General features: G+C 40.4%; 1 long non-coding RNA gene across 1 annotated transcript; it reads right to left on the bottom strand.

Annotated features, from left to right (window-relative positions):
- Positions 1–6,216: 6,216 nt before the first annotated feature.
- On the bottom strand, positions 6,217–9,221 carry LOC123515915. The gene is made up of 3 exons (XR_006678012.1): positions 7,153–9,221; positions 6,404–6,800; positions 6,217–6,266 (listed from the first exon to the last, which is right to left on the bottom strand). It is a non-coding gene; the product is annotated as an uncharacterized LOC123515915 (long non-coding RNA).
- Between the last annotated feature and the right edge of the window lie 5,779 nt (positions 9,222–15,000).

The following is a 15,000-nucleotide window of genomic DNA, read 5'->3' as shown; positions in this document are numbered from 1 at the left end:
TCCCCTCTTTTTTAATGACCCCAAATGTCCCCCTCATCTACACTGAATATCCTTGCTCTGTCTTTGACTTATAATCTAACCTGGAAACTTCACATCTCATCTCTTGCTAAAACAGCTTCTATGAGGTTAGGCGTTTTGAGGCGCCTTCACCAGTTTTTCTCGCACTTGCAACTGTTAACTATGTACAAGGGTCTTATACCTCCTTATGGAGTACTCTTCGCATGTTTGGGGACGTTCCACTCACACAATTTTATTAGAGTGGAATCAAAAGCTTTTCGGCTCAAAAACTCCCCTACTTTGACTGACTGTCTTCACCCTCTTTCTCACCGCTGGTTTGTTGCATCTCTTGTTATCTTCTACCGCTATTTTAACTGCTCTACTACTCTTGCTAACTGTATGCTTCTCATTCTCCTGCACCCTCGCTTTGTACTTCCTCTCATCCCTATTCCGTCCAACTCTCCAATACAAGAGTTAACCAGATTTCTCAATTATTCTTACTTTTTTCTGGTAAACTGGGGAACTCCCTGCCTGCTTCTGTATTTCCATCTTCCTATTACTTTTCTTCAGGGCCGGCCCAAGCCTCCTTGGGGCCCTAAGCGAAATTGTATTTGGGAGCCCCCTAAGTAAATAAACAGGTAGACAATGTTCTTACTGTTAATGTGTTGTTTAATTATTTTGGAAGCGCCGATGCAGCGAAGCCTTATAGTCCGGTGGCTTAGCGAAAAAAAAAAAAACGTGACACGCTAGATTAAAGAAACAAACTTTGCACACTGGTTGTTTGGGTCCCATGGAAGAATATTAGAGGGTTGTGCCTGATCTGCAATACCCAGGGAAAAAATGGCCGCCCGAAGAGCATTTATGATCCCATATAGATACTACTTGATTGGATTTAAGGGTGATTTAGCATAATCTATGGGTGATTTAAGTACAAAGAACCACATAACATTACTTATAATATATTTTTACAACTCCATATTGTCTCCATATCTTTGATCATATAGAAATAATTATTTATACATGGGCGAAAAATAACAAATAGGCTACAATATATTTTTTATTGCTCTTGGGGAACCCCTTGTGGCCTCGAGGCCAAGCCACCGCTTACTTCGCTTATGCGTCGGGCCGGCCCTGCTTTTCTTCTTTTAAGAGGCAGGTTTCAATACATTTGTGTTTGTCTTTTGGGTAACTATTGATCTGAAGGGGACTTGCAATTATGTGGTCCTTTTTTTTCATGTTTTGTTGCCCTTGGCCAGTTTTCAGTTTTCCTTTTTACATAAAAAAAAATCAATAAAAAATTGAAAATAATAATAATAATAATAGTAATAATAATGATGATGATAATAACAATAATAATAAAAACATGAAGAAGAAATAATAGTAATAATATTTAGAAGAAGAAGAAGAAGAAGAAAAAGAAGAGACATTGAAAGAACAGGAACAAAATGATGATGATAATGATGGAGTGCATTGAGAATCAAGTATATAGATTTATTAACTTATTTCAAATTATCGCCAAAGTTATTTAACTGTATGTAGGGTAGTAACGGAAACAGTAGAACTACCTGGAGAATACTCATTTGAAACAGTGAACCTATATAGAAGGGAAACAGAAACTAAAAATGCTGAAAAGTCTTAAAAATCAGTGCCTTACATTGTCTAACACAGATATAGAGGATCCATTCTCATATGAAAATTGCTGGAGCAGAAGCTTCAACCCAAAAGAGGTAATCGTGTTTGATATAATAGTTGTGTAAGAGCTGATGGAGGCAAATTTGTAGAAAGGGGCAGGTGAAAATTCGATAAGACTCGATAAGACGTTGCGATAAAAGAAGTGTTTGCAAGAAGACTAGTAATACACTGCTGGGGAGTGGAGGTTAGATTTTACTGAGAAAAGGAATTATAGACACGTAAGAATAGGATTATGTACCTATTTTCACAGTTCTGGCAATGCATTAACATATCTTCTTTGTTTGAACGTACATAATATTTACTTCCAATGTTCTTATGCTAATTATACGATTTTTCAAACATTTGGTTATGATAACTAGAAAGCTGTGATATACATTAAGGTTGTATATGTTATGCTGGTCACTTCCCAGCAGCACTACGCCGCAAGTATCTGCTTTTTTGCCACATTCACAGCAGTGCAATAATACTTACAAGCAAATTGTATGAGGAAGCAAGTGACACGGAAGAGTCTAGTTCGTGACTCAGCTCAGCAGCCTCACGTAACCTTCTCATATATTGAGGGTTTAGCTTAATGGCAGCTTGCGCATACCTAAACGAACGTCTGGCAGATTTCTTAGTGATAAGTATTGATGAAGAAAATCTTGCATTAATTATTATTCTAGGTTTGTGAGTGTCGCGCTTCGTTATCTCTCTCTCTCTCTCTCTCTCTCTCTCTCTCTCTCTCTCTCTCTCTCAAAAAAAAAAAAATAAATAAATAAATAAAATAAAATAATAATAATAATAAAAATAAATAAATAAATAAATAAATAAAATAAATAAATTGATTAATTAATTAAAAAAATAAAAAAATAAATAAAAAATAATAAAAAAAATAATAATAATTGAATACCATGCACCCAGAGAGGGAATTCAATAACAAGTTTATACGTATGATGGATAGGGAAATTATGATAATAACTGGACATGCAATTTATTTCATTCCATACCACTATGGATAAACAGTTCATCCTCGCCATCGCTGTCCATGGTGATGATGACGGGTTCCACACTCATGTATGTTGTCCGATGACCAGTACTCTTCTTCGAACGATCTGGACCTTCTCACAGCACCCGCCCACACCTCCTTGGTTACGTTTAGCTTTGCCTCCTGGAGCCGCGCTTGCAGGTCTGCCCGAGTGAACCGCTGCAACGTTGAACCGGCTCGGGCCGGTTCTCCTTGCAGATCAGCAGCAACTCAGGGCGCGCAGCATGTGGTGGGAATGGTAGGCTGCGGCACTCCAATCATTTCACGATCTCCGCTTTTCTTGTGGCAGTGGTGGGGCAACGGGTCTCCTCGATCAGCTGACTGTGGTAGGGTGCGTTTTCAAGCACCAGCACCGATGGTTCAGCGAGCGCCGGCAAAACCTGTGATATCAGCCAGCGAATGAATAGGGTGCTGTTCATTCCACCATGGTAGTCTCCTGTTGTGTTCTTGGCAGGGTAGTACAGAAATGATTCGTCAATGAATCCCTCTTCTGTGCCACCTGCTACTACCACATAGCGCTCACCCTCCCCAGGGGGCACTTGACGGCTGAAGATGACACTGGTGTTAAGCTGTGTTGTGTCCACCCACTCTTTACTGTGGTGCATTCGGATAGTAAACCAAGTCTCGTCGACGTAAACCACCAATCTTCCCTCTTCCTGATGCTTCCTGAGTGATCGAAGAGCATTAACACGACGACACACTAGATAATATCTAAAGTTTCTTTCTTCACGTACATTTTCCCTTGTGAAATTTTATACCTGAACCCCATGCTGTGAAGTAATCGCCACACCGTCGTCTGTGAGGTTTCTTCCGGGATGATGTCCGCCCTCTTTAACTCTTCACTCAACGTACCAATAGTGACAGGTCGTTTGGCAACAAATTTGTTGTGTACATGCCGGCGAATGGCACCAATGGCGAAATTGTCAAAGACGGCCGTGGTGGCGATGGACGTCAGTGTTGCTGTGCGGGGGTGGCTGTTACGGGCGGTGCTGGTGACCCAGAACACGAGTTCGTGCTGTTCTTTACCATCATCCTTACAGCATTCACAGTCATCCCTATGGCCTCTGCGACACGATCATAAGGCCTGTGTGGTGAAGGCAAACCTTTACATTACATTTGTCCATGATGTAATATTTCATATGTAGGCCCAATTATCAAGTTATCGTTTCCAATGCAGACATTACAGGGAAGACATTGAAAACTTCATTGCCACCAATAGGAAATAAATGTTTCTTACCTGTCCAAACTAATCCGTACTTTCTTGGCTGCTTTCTCTCGATTAAAATAATGTAAAAGTCACAATGCAATTGCGGTTTTACAACCACACCTGCAACGTGGCATGTTGGACATGACAACGATGCGCCACTCTCCTCATACAATGGGGAAATGAGAGTAATATTGCCTGCTGCCCGTGGCTCACCAGGATAACGTAAACCATAAAAATGGGTAGGGAAACGAGGGAAGGGGAGGAGGATGAGATAAACGAGGTAGTTTGTAATGAAGTCACAACTTCATTTGTTCGATTAACTTCACGGGTGTCGGCTACGACATACTTAATATCAAGAGTAAACGCCGTAATTAAATACACTTGAGAATGCACTATAACGTCAAAAATTAGGGCAGGGTGTGAATTAGGTTGTGCTAATATATCATGCTGATGTGAATGGTTATTTCGGAAATATGAGCGAAAAACGATGGGTCAAAGCCTCTGAAATACTTAGGTGGATGATTAACTTATAAAGTTGAATTTTTTTACAGCATTACCTAGTAGCATTAGACCTCTCCTAGTGACATGAAATCTCTACACTAGAGGAACTGGTTCGTGTAGCTGAGATACCGTTGGCCTGTGGCTCGAGTAATCCAAGTGTAAACAACAGCGCTAATATTAGTAGGAAGGTAGGCAAGGATCCAGCCCGCGCGCCGGAACAGATACTGATAATCGGAACCTAAATTTCACTTCATTTCGTCAGAATAAATGTGTTTTCTAGAATTTTTGTTCCCATTGGAAGGTCAGCGTCCTTAAGTATAACAGGGCAAAATCATGTAAACGATGCTGTATACTTTCTTCTACATCCTCTGATATTTTGCCAGATTCTAGCCCTAATTCTCGTTCTTCTTCCCCCGCTCACTTATCCCACCAGAGCAGTCTAGAAATATCAATTGCGACCGTCGGACTGTCACTTAGCGGAAATGCCACATCGGTTGCAAGAATTACCAATTTTTGATAGATACTGGTTCATCACTTTCACTGCTTCCTTATGAATCAGGACTTGTTAGATTCCTCAGGCCAACTGCTGTTACTCTTACTAATGCTTCAGGTAAACCCATACATATGTTGTTATGGTGAAGTCGATGTACACCTTGGGATACGATGTATTAGGCGTTCTTTCCCTTAGTCTTTCGTCACTGCTGACGTTATACATCCAATTTTGCGAACCGATTTTCTTGCAGCTAACTCACTAATGGTAGACTGTAAAATCCAGTCACAAATAAACTCGTCTGCCCAATGTAAGATTCTTTCTAAAATCTTTATAAGGGCACAGAAAATTTAGCAGTGTTCAATGCCTCAAAACCTAAATTCCTCCAACTATCAACTCGACACGACCTTCCAGACAACGATACCCTCTTCTTCAGTGGCACTCGACTGTCTCCCTCTTCCACACTGAATATCCTCGGTCTGTCCTTTACTCATAATCTTAATTGGAAACTTCACATCACGTCTTTGCTAAAACAGCTATGAAATTAGGCGTTCTGAGGTGTCTCCGCCAGTTTTTCTCGCCCATCCAACTGCCAACTCTTTACAAGGGCCTTATCTGCACCTGTATGACGTACTCTTTGCATGTTTCGGGGGTTCCATTCACACAGTTTCATTAGATAGAGTGGAATCAAAAGCTTTTCGTCTCATCAATTCGCCCTTCTCTGACTAACTGTCTTCAGCCTCTTTCTCACTGCCGAAATGTTCCATCTCTTTCTATCTTTTATCGTTATTTTCATGCTGACTGTTCTACTGATCATGCTAACTGAATGTCTATCTTCCTGCGGCCTCGATGCACAAGTCTTTCTTCTTCCTCTCATCCCTATTCTGTCCAACTCTCTAACGTAAGAGTTGACCAGTACTCTGTCATTCATACCTTTCTCTGGTAATCTCTGTAACTCCCTACTTGCTTCTCTATTTCCAACTTCCTATGACTTGACTTCTTTTAACCCTAGATAGGTATCGCTATTTTTTGTTACGTAAAAGGTATCATGGGTCCGCGCGGACCCACGGTATAATACTATAGAAATTGTACACAAGAACTTCTTTTATTGAGTTGCAATTGTATTAATTATATAATATAACCATTTTAGTCAAATGATATAAAAATTATCCAAGTTCCTTGAGAATTATATCGTGTAATTAGATTTGTGAAAATAAGTAATAAAAAATAAAGTTCACATTCAAAGAACTGAAGGATAACAAGGAAAAAATATAAAAACAAGAGTAAATTTTTTTTATTCAGTAGTTTTTTTTTTAATACAGTATAATTCTTTTTGGGAAAAAAAAACGATGTCCCTGGAACAAATGAAAAATGACCAATTAGGCTACATGTATTCAATGAATTCAGATTGATATAATGGCGAAGAATGTGGATCATTGTCATTTTTTTTTTTTTTTTTTTTTAAGATTGAAATATCAAAATTATTGCTTACCTCTTCCTTCCATGGGTATGTGGACGCAGGCCTCCGTATGCAACTGGAAGAGATGACGTTCTGCGTATTGTGAGGGGCCAGGATCAGGCATTGTTGATGGGCCTGCAACAGGTGACAGGTCCACATCTGTAATGTACTCCTCTAAAACGTGTGGTTTTTGAGGAGTCACCGAAAAATCCATTGTTGATGTGTCAACATCAATGATGACATCATCTTCCTCTGGTGAGGATGGTGGAGCATGTGAGGGTGAGCCACCATCTACAACCTCGTGGATGAGGAGGTCTGTGGGACTTCCTCCGCACCCATGACGGTGACATCACCCTCGATGTCCAGAGTCACTTCATCCAGGAGTTCCTGGACTGCCTCGTCTGAGAGAACTCGTCTATTCTCCATCTTGCTGTCAATCAGGAAAAGAAAGAAAATAAAAAAAATAGTATTCAGGAACATGTATAACGACAACTATATTATTCATAGCATTATTCAAACATCAGGAAACATATATAGCCTCATGTAAGGCCATAAATTCCCATACATAATATATAGCAAGTACTAAGAAAGTATGTTTCATCCCTTACACTGCAGTGGTTCCCAACCTTTTTCAGCTTGTTACCCAATTTAGCATGCCACATTAAGCATGTTACCCCTTTCACAAAATGTTGTCAACATTTATATATATGGCTAAACTAAAACACTAGAGATAATTTCTTTTATTTATTGTATTAGTACATTTTGCATCTCTAATGACTTACCAAAGATGTCAAGAGCATCAGTGAGATGGTTGGAGTTGCATATTTGAAGCTAGTTGAGGGAATTCTTGGCTTCGTGGTTGAAAGTGCCAGCCTGGCATCGTTTGCAACATTCAAGCGAGTCCTCTTTTTTGTTTTCATCCCCAGCACAGTTGAGAACCCCTTCTCGCACAGATACGTTGTTGAGAATGATACCAACAACTCATGTCCACCTCGGCTGATGCTCACAGAGAAACTGGCAGTGTGAAATAGAGGCAGACTCGGGCAGTGAGTGACGCGTACTGGACTCGTCGATGAGTCATCGGGGTTACTGAGTGACTTGTGTCCTGAAGCATACTTGTGAAAATACTCTTCGGTTACCACACACTTAGCTATATATTTTTTCTTTTCTAATACTGTATATTAGTTTTTTTATATTTATTGTTATTTGGTTTAGCTTTGTTACTTACTTATAATAGGTTTACTTTACAACTTAAAATACTAAGACTAAGTTAACATTAATCCTAATACCAATGCTTACTTGATTTTCAGAATTCTTAACATTTTTCTGTCACCCCTCCATTACCCCCGAAAAATTGCTAAATTACCCCCAGGGGGTAATTTACCCCCAGGTTGGGAACCAATGCCTTACAGCAGGGCTACTCAACTATTATAAGCAAAGGTCCAGTTAGACAAGCTCCAATGTACGCATAGGTCCGGAAATTTTTATTACATGAAATATAAAAAAGAAAACAATCTCAATCTCTTCGAACACGCCATGTCTCCTGTAAATGAAAAAAAAAACGTGTTACAAATTTACCAGTTGGTTCATCACAACAACCTTTGACCTTGGCGAGGTCAAATGTATTCTGAGTGTTTGCCGTGTCATACCCAATGTGTCTACCAAGGTTCGTTTTGATCCGTTCACAGTAGTTCGGACACACAGGCAGACAGACAGACAGACACACACACAGACAGACAGACACACACACACACACACACACACACACACACACACACACACACACACACAAAACAATACTACACCCCAAGGGGTGAAGTAATTAATGTTTACTGGTCATCATTATGTGCGTCAGTAAGAAGAATTGAATCTGTTACCAATTATTCAATTTGTCCCATCTGATTTTTTTTTTCACCTGTCTACGGGCTCCATAGCAAAACGCGCTCCTCCTGCAGCCTGTGAACTCTCGACGCAAAATCGACGTACATGTGCCACATAATGAGAGCCAAAAGTATTTTATAACTTCCAGCCATGGCTGGTTGTGCTGCTCAACCAGCAATGAGCGCTGGCTGGTTGAGCAGCACACCCAACCCCATATTTTAAGCAGGCTAGCACACCCTGAATATACGCCCCTGCTACCAACGTACTCCTGAATTATTCCTGAACAAATGCAACTATTGATAGGAAGCCTAAGATAAATTCAGACTTGTCCAGAACATCTCACGTCAAAGTTTACCCTTGCCTCGCCAGCCATGTATGTAAACAACAGAAGCCAGCTGATTTTTCTCATTTTCTGTTAATGCAAAAGCAATAACAGAAAATGTAATATCATAGGAAAACTATTCTAAATATATATAGTCATAGTCGACCAAAAAAAAAACTTGCAAGATACTTTCACCAGGACCTTCATGCTATTTAACTAGAATTTTCTCTTCCTGGGGTCTGAGGTCCAACTGCAACACTCAGAAGGTCCGGATCCGGACCGCGGTCCGCCAGTTGAGTACCCCTGCCTTACAGGGAAAATAGTGAGTGAGGGAGACGCACGTTCACTCTCCTCGAGATCTTCATCCGCACTGGCTCTGCTGCTGACTGACAGTGCTTCCATGAGTTGATGAAATCTTACCCTAGATTTTTGTCGATTTTACCCTAGATTAGAGTGTTTTACCCTAGATTGTCGAAGTTGCCCATTAATTGTTGATTAATGCACCCTTATCATACTTAAGTTTAAATATTGGCCCCCCCCACCCCCAAACACACACACAGGACTACACACTACAGCCACTACTGCGGCTGTTCTGTGTGGACTCGTCATCGCAAGTGACTGACTCTGTGTGTGAACTGTGATCTAACCGTCCGAAGGTCCAAAACGTGTACGCGTAGTAGATGGGTGAGTGGAGACTGGGGAGAAAGGGGATCGGGTGGGGGGGGTGAAGGGATGATACAAGTCACGGGGATGATTGTGTACAAGAATCGAACATGAAAGAGAACCAGTCTGCCACCAGATTGGCACCATTCCAAGCACACCTATCCATAGGACGGCAGATTACCTTAAAATTACCCTAGTTTATGCATTACCCTAAGCACTACCCTAAGAAGGGTCCAAATACCCTAGTTTAGGGTATTTTACCCTAAAATGGAAGCACTGCCTGCTGAGGGCCCGTACCAAGGATTCTAGGGAGGATATACGGGTTCAATGGGCGGGCTGGAGGAATTGAATAGGGAACCTCGCTTCTAACAGATGGCGCGCGGATCGCAGGTAGAAAGGGGGTGAGGGATGGGGGGGTCCATCAACGGGGGAGGATGAGCGCCGTTACAAGTTTGAAACAGTCAGTCAGTCACGGGAAGGAGCGCAAGGCACATCAACCAGTGCCCGCCTCCGCCTGGGCCACACCACGCTCAGTGCCCACTTGCATCGCCTATGTCTGTCTTGTGACCCCTTCTGCCCTTGGTGTAGGACTACCCCTGAGGCCATGGAACATTTCCTGCTTCAATGCCCACGCCTCCTCTCTCAACATACTGCATTACGCTCCCGGCTCTTCGCCCTGGCCATCACAACACTCAACCTGCCCACCCTCCTGGCGGCCTCAGGCGTCCACCTCTCCTGGCAACCTACTGTCCTTCGCCTTACTTGTGCCTTCTTGAGGAAGACCTGCCAGCTACCACGCCAGTGATACCCACACAGGACTACCTCAGGGCTCATAAGGATCCATAGATTTTCGTGGCCTCTTTTGAATCCTTATGAGCCCTGGAGTAGTCCTGTGTGGATATCACAGGGAGGTAGCTGGCCGGTCTTCCTCAAGTAAGGCGAAGGACAGCAGGTTACCAGGAGGGGTGGACGCCTGAGGCAGCCAAGAGGGTGGGCAGATCGAGTGTTGTGATGGCCAAGGCGGAGAGCTGGGAGTGTGATGCAGTATGTTGAGAGAGGAAGCGTGGGCATTGAAGCAGGAAATGTTTCATGTCCTCAGGGGTAGTCCTACACCAAGGGCAGAAGGGGTCACGAGACAGTCGACATATGCGATGCAAGCAAGGAGTATGGTGTGGTCCAGGTGGAAGTGGGCAGAAAACGCATATATATATATATATATATATATATATATATATATATATATATATATATATATATATATATATATATATATATATAAACATGTTTTATTTGCCTTATAAGTTCATAACCACGAGAGAATGCAGGGAAAAATAGGGGGTGGGGGAGGAAGTATGGGAGAAATTTTAAGTTACTCCTAACAACGTTTTCTATGAAAGTACTCGCTTCCAACAGATGGCAGCACCCTCGCTGTCCTCCAAACTTTAATCCACACCAAAACCTCCACTCTGGAGCTGCTGCCAGCTGCTGCCTCGTCATAATTTGGGAAATAGAGCGGGATATTCAAAATGTAGATAAGCCGTGGGTCCGCGCGGACCTACTACTACTACTACTACTACTACTACTACTACTACTACTACTACTACCACTACAATTACTGCTAAAACTACTCTTACTCCTACTACTACTACTACAGTTACTACTTCTATAATTACTACTACTACTACTACTATACTGCTGCTGTTACTGCTGCTGCTGCTGTTACTATTACTACTACTACTACTGCTGCTGCTGTTACTACTACTACTACTACTACTACTACTACTACTACTACTACTACTGCTGCTGCTGCTGCTACTACACCTACTTATCACTCTTTTCTTTTTATTCTTTATTTTTCTGATTGTTGTTACTATTAATGTTTTTACTTCTATTATTATCATTATTAGTATTATTATTATTCATTATTATTATCATTATTCTTCTTCTTCTTATTATTATTATTATTATTATTATCGAAAGTGTCTTCCCTATGAATTAGACGTTCCTAGGTAGGCTATCTCTCTCTCTCTCTCCCTCTCTCTCTCTTTTCTTAAAATTTATATATTTTAGAACCCGTAATAATAATAATAATAATAATAATAATAATAAGTATTGATTATAGTAATAATAATATATAATAATTGTAAGAATAATAGTAATAGTAGTAATAATAATAAAAACAATAATAATAATAATAATAGTAATTTTATTATCGTTATTTTTTATTAATATTATTATTATTACATTAATGTTATTTTTACAATTTTAATTTTTGTTATTGTTATTACTAATTATTATTATTATTATTATTATTATTATTATTATTATTATCATTATTATTATTATTATTATTATTATTATTTATTGTCGTTATTTTGTTATTATTATTATTATTATTATCATCATTACTTTATTATTATTGTTATTCTTACTTTTTTATTGTTATTATTATTATTATTATTATTATTATTATTATTGCTTCACAGCAAGTTCAGTGCTACTACTACAGCATGTTCACTAAAGAGTAATTTCCAAAGACCAGGAAACCTTTATCGCCTCTGACCATGGGAAATGGTAGAGGAAAAACAACACAAGGTTAGCATTGTTGATTCCTATAGCCCTCTCTCTCTCTCTCTCTCTCTCTCTCTCTCTCTCTCTCTCTCTCTCTCTCTCTCTCTCTCTCTCTCTCTCTCTCTTGAATATATGAGGTATTAGTGTGTGTGTGTGTGTGTGTGAGAGAGAGAGAGAGAGAGAGAGAGAGAGAAAAAAAAAATCTTGTTATAGCTATAGGTATCTCTCTCTCTCTCTCTCTCTCTCTCTCTCTCTCTCTCTCTCTCTCTCTCTCTCTCTCTCTCAAATGAACGTGTTAAATAGTGTTAGTAAAATGTATGTGTGTGTGTGTGTTTTCCGTCCACCTGTATTTCTGTCTAATACTAAATTTTCTTTTTCATTATTCAACATATATTACGGGAAGAACATTTACACTCTGGCTCGCAGTAGACACGTGATCGCCAGCTTTTGGGAGTGACTCTGGCTGCACAGTGTGGGAGAGCTTGCCAACCAAGGCCGATTAATTTCCGAAAAGAGGTGATGCTCCTCTCTATTCGAGCTTACGTGCTCCGGTATTCTGAAAAAATGATATCTCTATGAAAGATTATTATTGATCTGTTCACATAGCAAGAATTGTAAGGGCATGGTTAACCGAACATTGATTCGATGGAGTGGCCCAGTGAAAGCTTTGACCTAAACCCCGTAGAGAGTTTGTAGGCAAATAATTATATAGTACATTGCTGGAAGCCTTATAGGTAGCGTAATGCTGCCCATTTGCGATGGCACAACGATAGGGAAATAAGACTGTTCCAGAGAAATACACGAGTAATATGTAATCACGTGGCTTCCAAGCAAAACGTCCTTAGACTCGTAATACAGGCTGAAGGAGAATGGACAAAATATTAAACAGCTTCAATTTGTTTTTATTATTTTGTTACTGTAAAGTCCAGCTTAAAAAAGGTGGTGGTATCTGCAAACGACACTGTGACAATAATATTAATAAAAAAAAATAATAATTAATTAATAAAAAAAAAATATATATATATATATATATATATATATATATATATATATATATATATATATATATATATATATATATATATATATATATATATATATAAGTAAGGATCATTAAAGTGTATGTAAATGGTGGAAGAGGATGAGAAAGGATGAGATGTCTACATATCTAAAACAAGGATGATGATGATAATGATGATGATGATGATGATGATGATGTTTTCGTTGATAATGGTAAAGTGTTGTTAAGATTTGGTGCTCGGTTTCAGTGATATGGATGATGTGGTCACTGTGCCTGTGAGGAGGGAGAGGGTAAGGTTAAAATGTGTTTCGCTAGTGTAATTGGAATGTTTTACCTACTTGAACTGGGTCTATAATGCGAGATGCTCGAATTCATCCCGCTGGCATCCCATCAGTCTGTGCACCAGTCGTTAAAATTGGGTGGGGTTGCCGCAGTTGGTTCCGTTCAAGCCGGACCAGTCATTTCCACTGAACTTAATGCTCATCACGTAAACTGTTTTTGATGGGTCTGCGTAGAATGTGGAGTTCTCCGTGCATTAGTGTGTGGATGTGTATATTTCTTTGAAAGCGTGTTCTAGAACAGACAAGTAGTCTTTGTGCTCTTACGGAAGGTGGGAAGTCTATGTTTTTTTCTAGTGTGTCCTGGGTATGTTTCTGTCGGCTGTCAGTATGTCATTGTGTAATGGCAATACATCACTCTATATTTTTGTGTAGAGTTGACCATTGAGCTGCGTTGGTTGCTGTATGTCAGTAAGCGTTTCCTGGAAGTACTCCCGGTTAGTGTAGCGGTGGTCGGGTATGCGTGTCAGCTTTGTTTGTTTTTTGGTGTGTTGATATGCTGTGCATCTGGCATAGAGGTCTGGCAGAATGTAAACAAAGATGTTTGCGTTGTTGAACAGGCTATTGAGACTAGTGAGAGGAGCCCAGTCAGTGCCTGGTCTGCAGTGTGGTAACAAACAAAAATTATCCGTATTGTGTGCAGATTTGGGTTATCAGAAAGTGGGCAGAAGACCAGTCGGAAATATATATATGTCGGATCTTACTTTTAACTATGACAGCTACGCCGCGTAGTGTAGGGGTTAGCACACTCAACTCACAATCGAGAGGGCCCGGGTTCGAGTCCCGGTAAGCGGCGAAACAAAGGGGCAAGCCTCTTAATGTGCTGTCCCTGCTCACCTAGCTGCCTAGCAGTAAATAGGTACGGGATGTAACTCGAGGGGTTGTGGCCTTTCCTGGTAAGAGGAGTGTGTTTTGGTCTCAGTCCTACTCGAATATCGGCTTATGAGCTCTGAGCTCGCTCCGTAATGGGGAAGACTGGCTGGGTGACCAGCACGCGACCGAAGTGAATTACGCCGTCATGGAAAGTTCCGGTCGAGTAGGGTGTGTTGTATCCGTAGAGTTTGATATAGTTGCTTGGTAGACCTGCGTGAGAAGAACAAACACGGTGTCTGTTGAACCAGGAGCCTTGGTAGTTGCTTTGTATGATCATGATGATGTCTTTACGTGTTTTACTTAAATCTAGTTCTGGTTCGCGTAGGTCGCGGAGAGGTAGGTTGTGTGAGGGGAAGGTGTCGCTTCTGCTTTTTGTTGGCTGTTGTCTGCTTCGGTGGTAGAAGGAGAGATGGTGGTAATGGTAAAGCATGATTGAAAGGAGCTGAGAGGTTGTGATTCCCCGGCGACTATATTCTCATTAATGACTAAGGACCTCGTTGAAGGGAGCCAGGTATCCTCAGATGAAATAGGAAGGGTGGCCGGAGCATGTCCATCCGGACCAGCTGTCTTGGTCTTCTTGGTTTTCTTCATGCCCTTCTCAACTTTTACTCTCTCCACTGGTCTTGTTGGTCGTGCACATGGAATTTCATCTTCAAAATGTTCCATTCATTTTCGTCGTCCAGTATTCCCGCATAGTTCTCCTTCCACCTTTCGCGCACATTTTCCTCTTTATCTACTACACCCTTCAAAATCTTTTATTTGTTTCATATATATATATATATATATATATATATATATATATATATATATATATATATATATATATATATATATATATATATATATATATATGATCTCTTCAACAGAAAAATCAATCTACGAAGTGGCGCTGAATTGACATTTGGCTAGTTCGTTCTTTATTGACTCCACACACACACACACACACACACACACACACACA

This window comes from Portunus trituberculatus, chromosome 5, assembly GCF_017591435.1.
Source record: "Portunus trituberculatus isolate SZX2019 chromosome 5, ASM1759143v1, whole genome shotgun sequence".
NCBI lineage: Eukaryota > Metazoa > Arthropoda > Malacostraca > Decapoda > Portunidae > Portunus > Portunus trituberculatus.
Note: the sequence above shows the minus strand (reverse complement) of the source record. Positions and strands in the feature narration are given on the sequence as shown.